At 45.4% G+C, this 18,297-nt stretch overlaps 1 protein-coding gene across 3 annotated transcripts in view; it reads right to left on the reverse strand.

The window, feature by feature from the left end:
* slc10a7 (solute carrier family 10 member 7) overlaps positions 1-18,297 on the reverse strand; it is a 352,662-nt gene that overhangs the window by 147,574 nt on the left and 186,791 nt on the right. The gene's annotated exons all lie outside the window — the stretch shown is intronic.

An 18,297-nucleotide genomic window follows, 5' to 3' on the forward strand; every position in this document is an offset into this window, starting at 1 on the left:
GTGCACGAAAGCTGCACTGAACCTAGTCAAAAAGAAAAGGAAAGTGTACAAAAGGTTCAGAGAGCTAGGCGATGATAGGGATCTAGATGAGTATACGGCTTGTAGGAAGGGACTTAAGAAAAAAATTAGAAGAGCCAGAAGGGGTCACGAGAAGGCCTTGGCAGGTAAGATTAAGGAGAACTCTAAGGCGTTCTATAAATATGTGAAGAGTAAAAGGATGAGATGTGAAGGAATAGGACCTATAAAATGTGAAGGTGGGAAAGTCTGTACAGAACCGGAAGAAATAGCAGAGGTGCTTAATGAATATTTTACCTCGGTATTCACGGTGGGAAAAGACCTGAGTGGTTGTACTACAGGATTGAGGCGGACTGAAAAGATCAAGTATGTGGACATCAAGAAAGAGGATGTGTTGGAAATTTTGAATAGCATCAAGATAGATAAGTCACCAGGACCAGATGGGATGTACCCCAGATTTCTGTGGGAGTCGAGGGAAGAGATTGCAGAGCCTCTGGCGATGATCTTTGCGTCGTCGATGGAGACGGGAGAGGTTCTGGAGGATTGCGGATGTGGTTCCTATATTCAAGAAAGGGAATAGAGATAGCCCAGGAAATTGCCGACCGCTGAGTCTAAACTCAGTGGTTGGTAAGTTGATGGAGAAGATCCTGAAGGACAGGATTTATGAACATTTAGAGAAGTTTAGTATGCTCAAAAGTAGTCAGCACGGCTTTGTCAAAGGCAAATTGTGCCTTACGAGCCTGGTGGAGTTCTTTGAAAATGTGACTAAACACATTGACGAAGGAAAAGCGGTAGATGTGGTTTACATGGACTTCAGCAAGGCGTTCGATAAGGTCCCCCGTACAAAACTTCTCGAGAAAATGAGAGGGCATGGGATCCAAGGGGCTGTTGCCTTGTGGATCCAGAACTGGCTTGCCTGCAGAAAGGAGTCTAACAACACCAGGTTAAAGTCCAACAGGTTTATTTGGTAGCAAACGCCACTAGCTTTCGGAGCGCTGCTCCTTCGTCAGGTGAGTGGGAGATCTGCTCATACACAGCAAACAGGGCATATGTATGAGCTGTGTATGAGCAGATCTCCCACTCACCTGATGAAGGAGCAGCGCTCCGAAAGCTAGTGGCGTTTGCTACCAAATAAACCTGTTGGACTTTAACCTGGTGTTGTTAGACTCCTTACTGTGTTTACCCCAGTCCAACGCCGGCATCTCCACATCTTGCCTGCAGAAGGCAGAGAGTGGTTGTAGATGGGTCTTTTTCTGAATGGAGATCGGTCACCAGTGGAGTGCCCCAGGGATCTGTTCTGGGACCCTTGCTGTTTGTCATTTTCATAAATGACCTGGATGAGGAAGTGGAGGGATGGGTTGGTAAGTTTGCCGACGATACGATGGTTGGCGGTGTTGTGGATAGTTTGGAGGGATGTCAGAAGCTGCAGCATGACGTAGATAGGATGCAAGACTGGGCGGACAAGTGGCAGATGGACTTCAACCCGGATAAATGTGTAGTGGTCCATTTTGGCAGGTCAAATGGGATGAAGGAGTATAATAGCAGTGTAGAGGATCAGAAGGACCTTGGGGTCCATGTCCATAGGACTCTTAAATCGGCCTCGCAAGTAGAGGAGGTGGTTAAGAAGGCGTATGGTGTGCTGGGCTTCATCAATCAAGGGATTGAGTTTAGGAGTCGGGAGATAATGATGCAGCTTTATAAGACCCTCGTCAGACCCCACTTAAGAGTGCTCAGTTCTGGTCGCCTCATTACAGGAGGGATGTGGAAATTATTGAAAGGGTGCAGAGAAGATTTACAAGGATGTTGCCTGGATTGGTTGGCATGCCTTATGAGAATAGGTTGAGGGAGCTCGGTCTTTTCTCCTTGGAGAGACGAAGGATGAGAGGTGACCTGATAGAGATGTACAAGATGTTGAGAGGTATAGATCGGGTGGATTCTCGGAGGCTTTTTCCCAGGGCTGAAATGGCTGCTACGAGAGGACACAGGTTTAAGGTGCTGGGGAGTAGGTACAGAGGAGATGTTGGGGGTAAGTTTTTCACTCAGAGGGTGGTGGGCAAGTGGAATCGGCTGCCGTCAGTGGTGGTGGAGGCAAACTCGATAGGGTCTTTTAAGAGACTTCTGGATGAGTACATCGAACTTAATAGGATTGAGGGTTATAGGTCAGCCTATCTATAAGCCTAGGTAGGTAGGGACATGACCGGCGCAACTTGTGGGCCGAAGGGCCTGTTTGTGCTGTATTTTTTCTATGTTCTATAAAATGTATGGAATTCAATGGATAAGTTATTTAATTTAATAATTTAGTATTCACACAAACGCAAGTGTAATATTAAAGAATTCAACCGTTTCCAAGTAGATTTCAAAATGTCTACTCTAAAAGCAGTCCATTGACTCAGAATTTTAGGCTCCATACAGTAATAATGTATCATTTACAGTTATAGCACTGATGGAAATCAAGATTCCACTGGCAGTTCATCATTGGAAAGGTCCGTTAATAATTTGGATATTAACAGAAGAGTTAGGAGCAGTACACCATTTAGCCCATCAAGCCTGCTCTGTCATTTGCGAAGATAATGGCTGATCTGACTATAGCCGTAGCTCTACTTTCCAGTCTGGCCCTCTTAACAATCCTGGACTCTCTAGGTGATAAATATTTCTAAACACATGGTAATAGACTCAAGTTACATTTCAGGGACATTTTTTAGTCATTCTTAGGATAAGGACATCATTGGTAAGGCCAGCATTTGTTGCCCATCCTTAACTGTCCTCGAGAAGGTGGTGATCAGCCAACCTCTTGAACTGCTGCAGTTCGTGTAGCCTGTTTGGTGTCGATGCACCCAAAGTGCTGTTGGGTAGGGAATTCCAGGATTTTGAACCAGCGATAATGAAGGAATGGTGACAAGAAATAGCACTATTATTCTAGATGAGGTTGTGTGTGACCTGAAGAGGAACTTCAGGTGAAGAGGTGGTGTTCCCACGTGCCTGATGTCTTCATTCTTCTAGTTGGCAGAAATTGCGGGTTTGGAAGATGCTGTTGAAGGAACCTTGGCAAGTTATTTAAATTAATCTTATACTTGGTACACAGTGCAGTCATGGCACTCCAGTGGTGAAGGGTGTGAATGTTTAATTTAGTGGATGAAGTGTGAATCAAGCAAACTGCTTTGTCCGAGATAGTATTGAGCTACCAGAATGTTGTTGGAGCTGCACTATTCCAGGCAGATGAGATTGCAGAGCCTTTGGCTTTGATCTTTGGGTCCTCGCTGTCCACGGGGATGGTGCCAGAGGACTGGAGAGTGGCAAATGTTGTTCCTCTGTTTAAGAAAGGGAATAGAAATGACCCTGGTAATTATAGACCGGTTAGTCTGACTTCGGTGGTTGGTAAATTGATGGAAAAGGTCCTTAGGGATGGGATTTACGACCATTTAGAAAGATGCGGATTAATCCGGGATAGTCAGCACGGATTTGTGAAGGGCAAATCGTGCCTCACAAATTTGATAGAATTTTTTGAGGAGGTAACTAGGTGTGTTGATGAAGGTAGGGCGGTTGATGTCATATACATGGATTTTAGTAAGGCGTTTGATAAGGTCCCCCATGGTCGGCTTATGATGAAAGTAAGGAGGTGTGGGATAGAGGGAAAGTTGGCCGATTGGATAGGTAACTGGCTATCTGATCGAAGACAGAGGGTGGTGGTGAATGGAAAATTTTCGGACTGGAGGCAGGTTGCTCGCGGAGTGCCGCAGGGATCGGTGCTTGGTCCTCTGCTCTTTGTGATTTTTATTAATGACTTAGAGGAGGGGGCTGAAGGGTGGATCAGTAAATTTGCTGATGACACCAAGATTGGTGGAGTAGTGGATGAGGTGGAGGGCTGTTGTAGGCTGCAAAGAGACATAGATAGGATGCAAAGCTGGGCTGAAAAATGGCAAATGGAGTTTAACCCTGATAAATGTGAGGTGATTCATTTTGGTAGGACTAATTTAAATGTGGATTACAGGGTCAAAGGTAGGGTTCTGAAGACTGTGGAGGAACAGAGAGATCTTGGGGTCCATATCCACAGATCTCTAAAGGTTGCCACTCAAGTGGATAGAGCTGTGAAGAAGGCATATAGTGTGTTAGCTTTTATTAACAGGGGGTTGGAGTTTAAGAGCCGTGGGGTTATGCTGCAACTGTACAGGACCTTGGTGAGACCGCATTTGGAATATTGCGTGCAGTTCTGGTCACCTCACTATAAGAAGGATGTGGAAGCGCTGGAAAGAGTGCAGAGGAGATTTACCAGGATGCTGCCTGGTTTGGAGTGTCGGTCTTATGAGGAAAGGTTGAGGGAGCTGGGGCTGTTCTCTCTGGAGCGGAGGAGATTGAGGGGAGACTTAATAGAGGTTTATAAAATGATGAAGGGGATAGATCGAGTGAACGTTCAAAGACTATTTCCTCGGGTGGATGGAGCTATTACAAGGGGGCATAACTATAGGGTTCATGGTGGGAGATATAGGAAGGATATCAGAGGTAGGTTCTTCACGCAGAGAGTGGTTGGGGTGTGGAATGGACTGCCTGCAGTGATAGTGGAGTCAGACACTTTAGGAACATTTAAGCGGTTATTGGATAGGCACATGGAGCACACCAGGATGGTAGGGAGTGGGATAGCTTGATCTTGGTTTCAGATGAAGGTCGGCACAACATCGTGGGCCGAAGGGCCTGTTCTGTGCTGTAATGTTCTATGTTCTATGTTCAAACAGATTTTATCACATCCCTTATTTGTGTACTGGGGAGTCAGGTGAGCTACATGCAGAATACCCACCATCTTTCCTGTTGATGTGGCTGATCCAGTTCAGGTTCTGTCAGGGAATTCAGCAATGGTAAAGCCTCTGAATGTCAAGGGGAAGTACTTAGATTCTCTCCTTTTAGAGACTGCCTGGCAGGTTTGGCATTAATTTTACTTGCCACGTATCAGTCAAGTTGTCCAGGACCTACTGCATAAGGACATGTTCTGCTCGCGTATCTGAGGTCTTGCAAATGATACAAAACACTGCAATCATCAGCAAACATTTCAAGTTCTGATCTTATGATGGAGGGAGGTCACTGATAAAAGCTGAAGATGGTTGGGCCTAGGACTGGAAGATCTAGGCTGACATTCTAGTGCAGTACTGAAATAGTCTTTTGGATCAGGCAATACAAGGCCTCACTGCTCCCTCAGGTGGACATAAAAGATTCCACTGCACTACTCTGAAGAACAGTGGAAATATCCCTGTGTCCATGTAAATATTTATCCCTCAATCTATATCACTAAAACAAATTATCTGATCATTATCACATTGTTGCCAGTGGTAGCTTGCTGTGCACAAATTGGCTGCTTTATTTCCTCAATTACAGGGTTGATTACACTTCAAAAGTACTTCATTGGCCATAAGTCATCCTTTGTGACACAGATGCGAACAGCACTATATAAATGTAAGAAACAAAAGCAGCTGGACTATTGGTACGGGCATAGTTAAACTTGGCTGTCCGGCTGAATTGAACAGCAAGGATGGTAGGTGGAGATATATACTAATCAAGGGGGTTGGGAGATTCAGGAAAGGGTATATCTAAAAGCAATGAGAGAAATGGTCAATGCTGAAGCTCAGAGTAGATCAAGAAAGAACAGAAACCTTTACAAAGATAAAAGAACATTCATGAGCAGGGTGACATCAGGGAAATAGTCATAGACACTACCTGAATGTACAAAGCATTCACAAAAAAACAAATCGATTAATAGCACAGAGAGAAATGAATGAATTTGATCTAATAATCAATATGGGAATGTGACTGCAGAATGACCAAGACTGGGAACTGGATGTTTCAGAATACTTACTTGACATTTAGACCCGGAAGGCAAAATAGAAAGAGAGGAGTTGCCCTATAATAAAGGATGGAATAACTTTCAGCAGAAAGAAGAGATTTTATCTCAGAAACTAAGGATGTAGAATTAGCTTGGGTGGAGAAATAATAAAGGGCAAAAAAACAATGGTGCAAATAGTATAAAGACCTCCTAAGACTATTGTAGGGCACACAAGAGTATAATTTAGAGGTGCATATAACAAGGGTAATACAGTAATCATGGGGGACATTAACCTTTACATAGAATTGACAAACCAAATTTGAAGTAATTGTGTGGAAGGGGAGTTCATGGAATGCATACAAAGTAGTTTTCAAGATCATATGTCAAGGAACCAATTAGTGAATAAACTATTTTGGATCTAGTATTGTGCAATGGGACAAAGTTAATTAAGATCCTTACGGTAAAGGAATCTTTGGGGAAGCATTGCTATGATCCCCGTGGTTACCAACAAGCTAAAAGATCCAAATTTACTGAACAACCCAACAGACAGGAATCATAGAACAGAAACATAGAATCCCTACAGTGCAGAAGGAGGCCAATCAGCCCATTGAGCCTGCATCAACAACAATCCCACCCAGGCCCAATCCCCGTAACCCCACATATTTACCCTGCTAGACACTAAATAGCAATTTTAGCATGACCAATCAACTTAGGCTGCACATCTTTGGACTGTGAAAGGAAACTGGAGCACCCAGAGGAAACTCTGGGAGAATCTTGGGAAGAATGTGCAAACTCCACACAGTCACCCAAATCTGGAATTGAACCCAGCTCCATGGCGCTGTGAGGCAGCAGTGTTATCGTGCTGCCCATATCACTGTCTGGGGAACAGATTATGTTCTCTTTGCTGGGAATTGGTCATTGTCTTATATTTTAGTCACAGAATATTTTGTGTCACTTATCAAATCATCCTTGGATGCTGTCCAGGTCTTGTTGCATGTGAACATAGACTACTTCATTATCTGAGGAATTTTAAAATGAGCCAAAACTTGGGGCTTGATCTTTAGCTCCCATCAGGGCCAGGATCAGGATCATAGGCTGGCAAGTCCAAAGATGTGCGGGTTAGGTTGATTGGCCAGGTTAAAAATTTCCCCTTAGAGTTCTGAGATGCGTAGGTTAGCGGGATTAGCGGGTAAATATGTGGGGGTAGGGCCTGGGTGGGATTGTGGTCGTTGCAGACTCGATGGGCCGAATGGCCTCCTTCTGCACTGTAGGGTTTCTAAGTCTTAAAATTAGCTCTGCTGCCCTGCATGCCAGCTCCCTGGTTCCCAGGTGTCACAAGTTTCACTTTTTTAAAGAACTTTTAAATCAACATCAATTAAATGTGAATTAACAGCCAAACTGTAGTCAGATAAACTATAAATTACACTTTCTGTAGCCTATACAGCAAAGATAGATCTCATGGGTATATCAGGCAGTCACTTGGCATACTGGCATCAAATTCAGCCACAAAGTCTTCAAAGTTCTGAATTTTCTCTGATAAAATTCCAGCTTTTCATTGAGGATTGTGCCTCAACTGTCAGCAGCAAACAACCAACCAACCAGTATTCCAGAGGCAGGGTCTTCACCATATGCCACACATTTGCAGAACTTCCTCAGCTCTGCTCATTAAAGAATTAAAGCAGCAGCAGTAACTTTATTTTTCTTGATCACCACTCTCAAAACTAGCCTCCCTGTTCACCTTTTCAAACTGCGCCGCAACATCTTCCCTTGCCCTAAAATGGAACATTCTAGCTTCGTTTTCACACCGCTGGTGTCACACGGGCCTGTTTTTCTCCTTATTCACAGGGCCCAAAGTCATCACATTTAATACCTGATGGTGTAACCAGCTCATACCAACAGGTGCAGACTACAACTACAAGCGTACATCAGGCAAAGCACGACTTTACAGTACGGATGGTTGGTATGCCCTCAGTGTACTCGAAAGGGGGCCATGGCAAAAGGAGGAGGCCTCCAACTGATAGGCAAACATGCCAGAAGTAATGCCCCTGTGATGCCAGCTACCGTATTCCCGCCAGATCATCCATCCTTTTGTTATCCTTTTTCTCCTGTTTTCTTCCAATGTTGACTATATGTCTGTGTTACCCTTCTGCATGATTGCATTCTGAGGGAAGGGAACAGTCTATTGAAGGATTATAGAAATTCTACTTACTGACTGCTGGGGGAGAATCTCTCAAATAACTTAATAACTTGTGAATCAGTGGGTGGAAACTGCTCTTTCAATTGTGGCTCCCCCTGTTTCATAGTTGTAGAGTCATAGAGATTTACAGCGTGGAAACAGGCTCTTGGGCCCAACTTGTCCATGCCACCCAGTTTTTACCACTAAGCTAGTCCCAATGCCTGTGTTTGGTCCATATCCCTCTATACCAATCTTATCCATGTAACTGTCTAAATGCTTTTTAAAAGGCAAAATTGTACCTGCCTCTACTACCACCTCTGGCGACTCGTTCCAGACACTCACTACCCTTTGTGTGAAAACATTGCCTCTCTGGACCCTTTTGTATCTCTCCCTTCTCACCTGAAACCTATGCCCTCTAGTTTTAGATTCCCCTACCTTTGGGAAAAGATGTTGACTATCTAGCTGATCTATGCCACTCATTATTTTATAGACCTCTATAAGATCCCTAAGCCTCCTATGCCCCAGGGTAAAAAAGTCCCAGTCTATCCAGCCTCTCTTTATAACTCAAATCATCAAGTCCCGGTAACATCCTAGTAAATCTTTTCTGCACTCTTACTAGTTTAATAATATCCTTTCTATAATAGGGTGTCCAGAACCATACATAGTATTCCCATACAGGTTTATAGCACAGAATGAGAAACATGGGGCGATCTTACCATGGTGCTCTGCCGGCCGATAGGCGGGGCAGGGCGAGCCAGTATGATCGCGCGAGAGCCGAGGAATCAGGTTCGTGCCCATTTCTGATGGGAGGTTGAATAAATTATATAAATCTCATTTAAAATGTAATTTTCATGTGATTAGTGAGCCTGGGTGCTATCATGTGGGCTCACTTGCCTCTGTGGCCTTGCCGGGAGAGGTTCTCTCTGGTCTCAGATGTGATGGCCTCGCTGGTAGAACCGGGGGGAGGGGGTGGTTGGCTGCGGGCCCCTGCGATAGCTTGGAGGGAGTGGGGGGAGGAAAGGCCTGCTTTAGGCCATGGATGCTGGCAGAGAGAGGCAGAGGCTGAGTGACAGGTCTCTCTGCTCTCAGAGCAGAAGGACCTAAGCATGCGCAACGGCACCCTCCGCTGCTCTTAGCCAGCGTTTGGGTGATTTAAGCCCCTCCTCGCCCTACAAGCGAGGAACAGTTTTTGATGTTTTTCATATAGAGTGCACAAGATCGCAGATTTGGAGTCGCCCAAAAAATGGATCAGAAACTCTCCCGTTTTCACACTTGTTCTGGACTCAGAATTTTTTTCATAAGATTGTCCCCACTGTGTCTGTTAGATCTTTGCTACTGCAATCAAAAAATAATCCCTCTTCCCTGTTCTTCCCCCATCCACCCCCAAGGGTCCTGTATCTTTCACTGCATCAAATGTTTATCTATTCTTAAAAGTTACAGCAATGTCAGCTACAACTACGTACTGTGACAAAGCATTCCACGGCGCAACAACTAAGTATAAACAAATGTCTCCAACCTCTCTCTTCACCCATCAACAGTATACTATTTCTGTATAATAAATGCTTTGCACAGATAAGAGTACAGATGGAGATTTGTGGGTGAGGCTGCTATAATGTTGAAGGGTCTGCTAATATGTATGTTCCAATCTTCAAAATAAATAGTACTGTACAATTCTTGAATTCAGCAGCACTGTGGAGGCAAATAATAATGACCATAAGTCCAGGAAATTCTTGCAGTTTGATTATTTTAGATGCTCAGAAGCAGCCATAGTTTTATTGTACAAAATTAAAATCATTTAATTCACAAATATTGTAGTTATTATGCTTTTTTAAAGTTTAAACTTATTTATTAGTGTCACAAGTAGGCTTACATTAACACTACAATGAAGTTACTGTGAAAATCCCCTAGTCGCCACTCTCTGGCGTCTGTTCGGGTACACTGAGGGAGAATTTAGTAAGACCAATGCACCACCAGTTCAGCATTATTTTAAACTAGCTAGAATTAGAAACTTATGACAAAGTATTTGGCTTTTTTGAGAATAATGGTCCAAAGAGCAGACTGTGCCAAAATTAATATCCTACTGATAAAATGGAAACCTTCTCAAATGTTGTATTAATCAGTAATCACATTCTGCCACAAATGTAAGCATTTGTAACATGCTCACTTTAGTGGCAAAAACCTGGTACTTCAGCAACAAAATAAGCTCCTGCAATATGCCTACACATTTGGTAAGCACAATTTGATTGTTCAAACTTCACAATGGAGGAAGAACTGTGATGGGGATGGTAGTTGAAGGATGCAGGATTATGCCAGAGGATAGAGATTGGTGATTTGGGGACAGGAATTTTCTTTCAGGTAGAGACCCCAATGTTGGAATCAAATGCAGGGCCCAATGTCGCACCGTGGGATCGTGGGAAAGCTCGAGAAGCTGGAAGCTCAATTGGAGCTGCTCTAGCACCGAGGAGCCACAGCCTGCTGCTGCTGCAGGAAGAAGGGAGACAGCTCCATCTTGAAGTGTCCCCTCAGCATTTTAACATATTTGAATTGAAAAATGGTCAGCTGACAGCTTTTCATTGTGGTGAGATCAGCACTCCACAGCTGGGGTCAGTTAGGAATGACAGATGTGGGAAGCTCTCAAGGTGATGCTGGAGTGCTGGTTTCCTCAGTCTGAACGATAAATTCCAATTGGTGTCTCACCATATTGCATATTCTCCTCGTGTCTGCGTGGGTTTCCTCCGGGTGCTCCGGTTTCCTCCCACAGTCCAAAGATGTGTGGGTTAGGTTGATTGGCCATGCTAAAAATTGCCCTTAGTGTCCTGAGATGCGTAGGTTAGAGGGATTAGTGGATAAAATATGGAGGGATATGGGGGTAGGGCCTGGGTGGGATTGTGGTCAGTGCAGACTCGATGGGCCGAATGGCCTCTTTCTGTACTGTAGGGTTTCTAAGATTCTAAGATCAATGGCTTTAACTAGTGTTTTAAGTGACTTAAGAAGCTACTTGCTGTTTGTTGGTGAGTAGCCATTTCTCAGTCAGTCTCCAGGAAAATGGCTGGGGGTTGGAACCTTGGCTGGAATCGAGCATGCTGGCAAGTGTTGGGAAATGTCATGCCTGCCTACCCTCTACTCTGAGATTGAACAACCCACCCTTCGCCCCATTACTGATTGGAGATATACAAAGGTCAAGGACAGCCCTCTCTGGGTCAGAGTTCCTCCCCGGTAGCATCTGAAGTATCCCTGCCTGGGGCTGTGCCCTGCTCTGGAGTGTTTCCTGCCAGAAGATAAGCCCATCAAGCAGGCTGGTTTCCCAACAGAGATCCTGAGAAAGATACATTTTGTGGAGATAAAACCGCATGGAAATCTGGACCACTACGTTTTGCACATGAAACTCTTCCCTTCCTTGCCATCCATATAAATCACTCTTTTCAGGATTGGGATTTGCATTTCCACTGCAATATTCACTTATTTCACAACACCATGTTCGATGATTAATGCCCAATACCAGATATATCATACTCACAGCAAAGAAAAACATGAAAATGCCACTAGATGGCAAAATAGGTCCATTTGCAAGTCAAAGCATTTTCATCTTAACTCTTTAGGCCTCATTTCACATAATAATCATAGAAGCAATGATGAGGAAAGAAAGACTAAAGGAGGAGTGCCTTTGTTCAAAGTTCTCACATCCATCACCTGACACAAAATGTTGAACTTGGTAGAAATTTCTTGATTTTTTAAAATCATTTTTTAAATCAAAAATATTGTAGAAATACGTATTAAAATAAATGCTATTGAAGTAGATACTGACAAATAGATCCTCCAATATAGAGGCTGACAAATATATCCTCCATTCCAAGTCATTTTAGTGACATCAACTATGGGTAACACCCAGCACAAGCCCATAAATAATGGATGATAATATTTACATTAGCCTAAATGTTGCCCAGAATTGCTCAATGGCAGGAATGTAGGTTTGCCAGTTTTAAGGCATATTTTTGTGCAGCATTCCTGTAACATTTCCACCCTAGACTAAATATTCAAATTTATGTTTTGTGTTTAAATATGCTGGATAATCCATCCCCTTCTACATCTAAATTATAAATAATCACTTAGGCACAGTATGCTTCAATTGAATGATTATCCTTTCTGTCAGGATTTTTGACTTTAATTGTAATATATTGTGTGTTGAGTTGCCGAAGTGGCCCTATGTATGAAAAAAGCATGCTTCCCAACAACTCGATGGGCCGAATGGCCTCCTTCTGCACTGTAGGGATTTTATGATTCTATATAACAGCAGCATATTTCCAGTCAGAATAGTGAGACTTGTATGGGAATGTGGAGGTAATGGTGTTCCCATGCAACTGTGTCCTTGAATTTTCAGGTGGTTGAGGTCAGAAATTTTAAAATTGCTTCCAAAGAAGTCTGTACCCACTGGAACCATTGTACGCTAATGATAGAGAAAGTGGGCAGTGGGCTGGAAACCAGCGGGAAGGCAGGTAAGTAATTCGAATCATTATTTACCTATAATTTTAATGTAATTAGCGGGCCCAGGACCGAATTCTCCAGGCCTGCTAGCCTCTCCCACTCTGCCAGACTATTTCATTCCAGCGGGCTTTAGAGTAGCTCCCCACTTTTGGGGAGCTGGTGGCCTGACCCGACTGGAGTGAAGGGGAGGCAATCGAGGCCCCCCCGGTGGTTGGGTGGGGGATGCCCCTGGGCATTGGCACCCTGACAGTGCCATCCTGAGCCCCCGGCACTGCCCAAAGGGCAAAGTGCCCATGCCCAGGGGGCACCTTCGCATTACCCATTGGTGGGGATGAGGGTCCTGCTGCCACTCTGCATTGGGTTCGATGGGGGTAGGAGGGAGGCCAGTGATCGAGGTGGGCTGGGGGGTCATCCAGGAAGGTGGGGGGTTTCTGCACTGTGGGGTGTGTGGCGGGGGGGGGGCGCTGGAGATCGGGGCTGGGTGGGCTGGGGGCGTGGCCAGCGATTGAGCTGGCCAGCAAATGGGAGGCTGATAGTTCAGGGCCACTGCGCATGCACAGAGGCCTGCTGGTTTCAGCCTCCCGGACGGGAATAGACCCCGACCCCTGAAATCTAATGATATTCATGCTGATGGTCTCTGCACAGTGTGGGAGATTCTAGACTGACCTCCCACTGAAAAAAAACGTGAATTACTCCAGTTTTCCCGCGAATACAACACTTAGAATTGTTTTGGGAGAATTCCGCACTAGATGTTTAAGACTGCTTTGTGCCGTATAGTGTTAACCTTTTTTTTGAAACATTGTATAAGCTACATAAGTCCAGCGTGGTGGAAAATATTCGATCACATTGCTGAAGGAGGCCATCTGGCCCATCGGGACTGCACCGCCTCACCGACATAGTATCTTACCACCAACCTGCCCTATACCCGTAGCTCCACATATTTAAATCACTAATCTCCCTAACCTACACATCCTGGACACTAAGGGGCAATTTAGCATGGCCAATCCACCTAACCTACACATATGATCCCCGTGGTAACCAACAAACTAAAAGATCCAAATTTACTGAACAACCCCAACAAAAAACACAATGAACAAGAATCATAGAACAGAATTATAGAATCCCTATAGTGCAGGAGGCCATTTGGCACATCAAGCCTGCACCTACAACAGTCCCACCCAAGCCTTATCCCCATAACCCCATGTGTTTATCCTGCTAGACACTAAGGGACAATTTAGAATGGCCAATCAAACTAACCTGCACATTTTTGGACTGTGGGAGGAAACCGGAACACCTGGTGGAAACCCATGGAGACACGGGGAGAATGTGCAAACTTCACACAGTCCCCCGAAGCCAGAATTGAACCTGGGTCCCTGGCGCAGTGAGGCAGCAGTGCTCACCACTGTGCCACCATGCCGCCCATATCACTGAATGTCGAGGAAAGTGATTATGTTCTCTTTGTTGGGAATTGGTCACACAAAATGTTATTTGTCACTGATCAACTCATCCTTGGATGCTGTCCAGGTCTTGTTGCATGTGAACATAGACTACTTCATTATCTAAAGAATTTTAAAATGAGACAAAACATGGGGCTTGATTTTTAGCCCCCACCAGGGCCAGAATCAGGGTCAAGATCTGGCAAGTGGTAAAATTACCTCTGCTGTCCTGCATACCACCTTCCTGTTTCTTTTCTACCCCTGGGCCTTTTTCACAGAGGGGTAATCAATCCAGGTAATTAAGGGCCAATTAAAGGAGGCCAACTATACTTTGCCAGTTGGCCTCCAGTTTCCCACAGGCAGCGGCCTCTCAGCAGGGAACTGGGGGAGCAGTGTTCCAGGTGGGCCTGAAGGCCAGCCCTGCCTGCCTGGCTCTACTTCCAGTGACGGCCTGGCTGCAAAAAACACGTTTTACTTTAAATGAGAGAGAAGGCACCTCTATTTTAAAGTGTCCTTTTTGCCTTACATACCTTCCATTACAACCAGTTGCTCCTTTGAAGAAAGGTTTCTGGTTAGCCCTCCAGCTCTGAGAGCATGCCCACTGTCCTTGGTTGACAGTGAACCTGTCCTCCAGCCATCAACTGACTGTCCCAGAGACAGGTACAATGAATGACTGTTCCCATACAGTGCACACTTCTGACCCACGTTCCAACGATGGCGGAGTTCACAAGCCCAAAGAAAATCCTGGTCTTGATGGGTGCCTTGATGTAATGAACAGTCAGTCTTGTTTGGACCAGAGCGGTGCTGTGGGCTAACAACTAAGCTTTCCTTTCATAACACTGTACATTCCTCTGCTTCAAATCTTTACTCACTTCTTCTGTAAAAGATAAAACACTTGTGGAAAAATATTTAATGCTCCCAACAACTCATTCCATCAAGAAATCTCTCTCAACCCATCTTCCCAGTTTCTTGATAACTTTACATTGATGGTCCCTCATTAGAAACTTCCCTATTCACAACTTCCTCCAAAGTTCTAAAAATCTTGATTAAATCTCCTCTTAGTCTTCTCTGTTCCAGTGAACAGTTCATGAAAACATAATTCAAAAGACCCTTGTAAAGAAGCAAGACAAGGCTACATAGAACATTGCCCATTACCAATCCATCCTAAATCTTGGAATCTGTTCATTATCAACTTGAAGTCTCACAACACCAGGTTAAAGTTCAACAGGTTTATTTGGAATCACGAACTTTCGGAGCGCTGCTCCTTCATCAGGTGAGTAGAGGTAGATTCACAAACATGGCATATATAGGCAAAGACACAATTACAAGATAATTACAGACTGGAATGTGAAGAATGGTTGGAATGCGAGTCTTTATTTTACAACTCATCTGCTTCATCCTGGACGCAACCAGTTCTTCATCCAGACACACGGAACAGCCATGGGGACCAAATTTGCAGCTCAATACACAAACATCTTCATGCACAAGTTCGCAAGTTTGACCAAGACCTCTTCACCGCTTCAATTGATGCTATATACCAGATACATCGACGACATTCTCTTCTTTTGGACTCATAGCGAAGAATCAGTGAAACGACTACACGATGACATCAACAAGTTCCATTCCGCCATCAGACTCACCATGGACTACGCTCCAGAATTGGTTACATTCTTGGACACACGCATCTCCATCAAGGATGGACACCTCAGCACTTCACTGTGCTGCAAGCCCATGGATAACCTCATGATGCTCCACTTCTCCAGCTTCCACCCTGAACACTTTAAAGAAGCCATCTCCTACAGACAAGCCCTCCATATACACAGGGTCTGCTCAGACGAGGAGGAACGCAACAGACATCTACAGACGAGGAAAGACGCCCTCGTAAGAACGGAATATGGCGCTCGACTCATTGATTGACAGTTCCGACGTGCCACAGCGAAAAACTGCTCCGACCTCCTCAGAAGACAAACACGGGACATGACCGACAGAGCACCCTTTGTCGTCCAGTACTTCCCTGGAGCGGAGAAACTACTTTTTCGGAGCCTTCAACATGTGATCAATGACGATGAACATCTCGCCAAGACCATCCCCACACCCCCACTACTTGCCTTCAAACCACCACCCAACCGCAAACAGACCATTGTTCGCAGCAAGCTACCGAGCCTTCAGGAGAACAGGGACCACGACACCACACAACCCTGCCACAGAAACCTCTGCAAGACGTGCCGGATCATCAACATGGATACCATCATCGCACTTGAGAACACCACCTACCAGGTACACAGTACATACTTATGCGACTTGGCCAATGTTGTTTACCGCGGCACGGTAGCGCAGTGGTTAGCACTGCTGCTTCACAGCTCCAGGGTCCCGGGTTCGATTCCCGGCTCGGGTCACTGTCTGTGTGGAGTTTGCACATTCTCCTCGTGTCTGCGTGGGTTTCCTCCGGGTGCTCCGGTTTCCTCCCACAGTCCAAAGATGTGCGGGTTAGGTTGATTGGCCAGGTTAAAAATTGCCCCTTTAGAATCCTGAGATGCGTAGGTTAGAGGGCTTAGCGGGTAAATATGTGGGGGTAGGGCCTGGGTGGGATTGTGGTCGGTGCAGACTCGATGGGCCGAATGGCCTCCTTCTGCACTGTAGGGTTTCTATGATTTCTACCTCATATGCTGCAGGAAAGGATGTCCCGAGGCATGGTATATCGGTGACACCATGCAGACGCTACGAATGAGCCGACACCGTGCAACAATCGCCAGGCAGGAGTGTTCCCTTCCAGTTAGGGAACTTCAGCAGTCAAGGGCATTCAGCCTCTGATCTACGGGTAAGCGTTCTCCAAGGCAGCCTTCAAAACACATGACAACGCAGAACCGCCGAGAAGAAACTGATAGCCAAGTTCAGCATGCATGAGGATAGCCTCAACTGGGGATCTTGGGTTCATGTCACACTACTTGTAACGCTCACCTTACTGCCTGGGTTTGTAAAATCCTACTAACTGTCCTGGCTTGAGACAATTCATATCTTTTTAACCTGTGATTATCCCTCTCTCCATGCCCACAGTTTGTACCTGTAAATACTTGATTACCTGTAAAGACTTGCATTCCAACCATTCTTCATATTCCAATCTGTAATTATTTTGCAATTGTGTCTTTGCCTATATACGCCATGTTTGTGAAACTACCTCCACTCACCTGATGAAGGAGCAGCACTCCGAAAGCTCGTGATTCCAAATAAACCTGTTGGACTTTAACCTGGTGTTGTGAGACTTCTTATCGTGCCCACCCCAGTCCAATGCTGACATCTCCACATCATTATCAATTTGAGGCCAGGCATCCTATACTGCAAAAGTACAAAGACGTATCCCTAATTGGTAGGCTGAAATTTTTCGCTGAGGTGTTGGCACAGTCTTAACTGATAAACCCAAGGCAAGGCCTCTTCAGGGCTAGGAAGCCACAGCCTGATCTTATGACTGTCTGGCTGTTAAGCGGTTTGTTGTGCCTTTTTCTCCCATCCTGTAGGATGCCCTGCCTCCCAGAGTTGCCATCCAGGTGGCCAGCAGCTCTCCAGTCCCAGAAGTGCCACTGGGAGCAGTGGTCACTGATAGGACTGCAGCCAGTTCCCCAAGAGGAACAGTGTTGGAGGCCAAACTGCAAGATAAGTGAGCAACTTTACTGGGGGCCAATCAGACAGGCCCCATCAAGGGAAGTGAGGGGTCGCAATCGTGAGGTCATGGTGGGGGAGAACAAGCAGTGGTGGCGATCACCATTGTCAGGGTCCCTGTTGAGCACTGGTAGCCCAAACAGAAGGCTCATTCACCATCTCCCCACAAACCCACAGCCAGGCTGCCAGGATTTACCTAATGGACTCACCATGAGGTGCGGAAACGCACAATCGCTGGCAAAATTTCAGCGGTAGCTAGAGGAGGCCGTTATGCCCATTAATTTGTCTCTTCAGCCCCTCAATTGGTCTAAGGGTGGGGCAGTCAGCCTAACACCTACCCAGGCGCTGGTTAAAGTCCAGTGGTGGGGGTTAGGTGTCAGGCACATTGCCACTGCCACTCAATTCTACACCACCCACAACCTGCCATCCCGCTCCAGAGGGCTCCATAAAATTCCAGCTGTAGTGTTTCATCCCAGAGTCAAGAGGTCATACGTTCAAACCCCAATTCAGGAATGGAACAATTCAGGGAACTTTCCTCTGAATTATCACTAAACAATAGCTGATCTTGAGGTGGAAAATCCATAAAATATGGCAGGGAGCCTCCCTCCAAATTCTCACCCATACAATCACTTGTCTAGACCTTCCTTTGCCTCCAATGCTAGAAATGTCAGCCATCAGTCCACAACATCAAAATGATTCAAGGGTCGGGGGAGGAAATAGGAACAGGA

Source organism: Mustelus asterias, chromosome 1, assembly GCF_964213995.1.
Source record: "Mustelus asterias chromosome 1, sMusAst1.hap1.1, whole genome shotgun sequence".
In the NCBI taxonomy this organism is placed as follows: domain Eukaryota; kingdom Metazoa; phylum Chordata; class Chondrichthyes; order Carcharhiniformes; family Triakidae; genus Mustelus; species Mustelus asterias.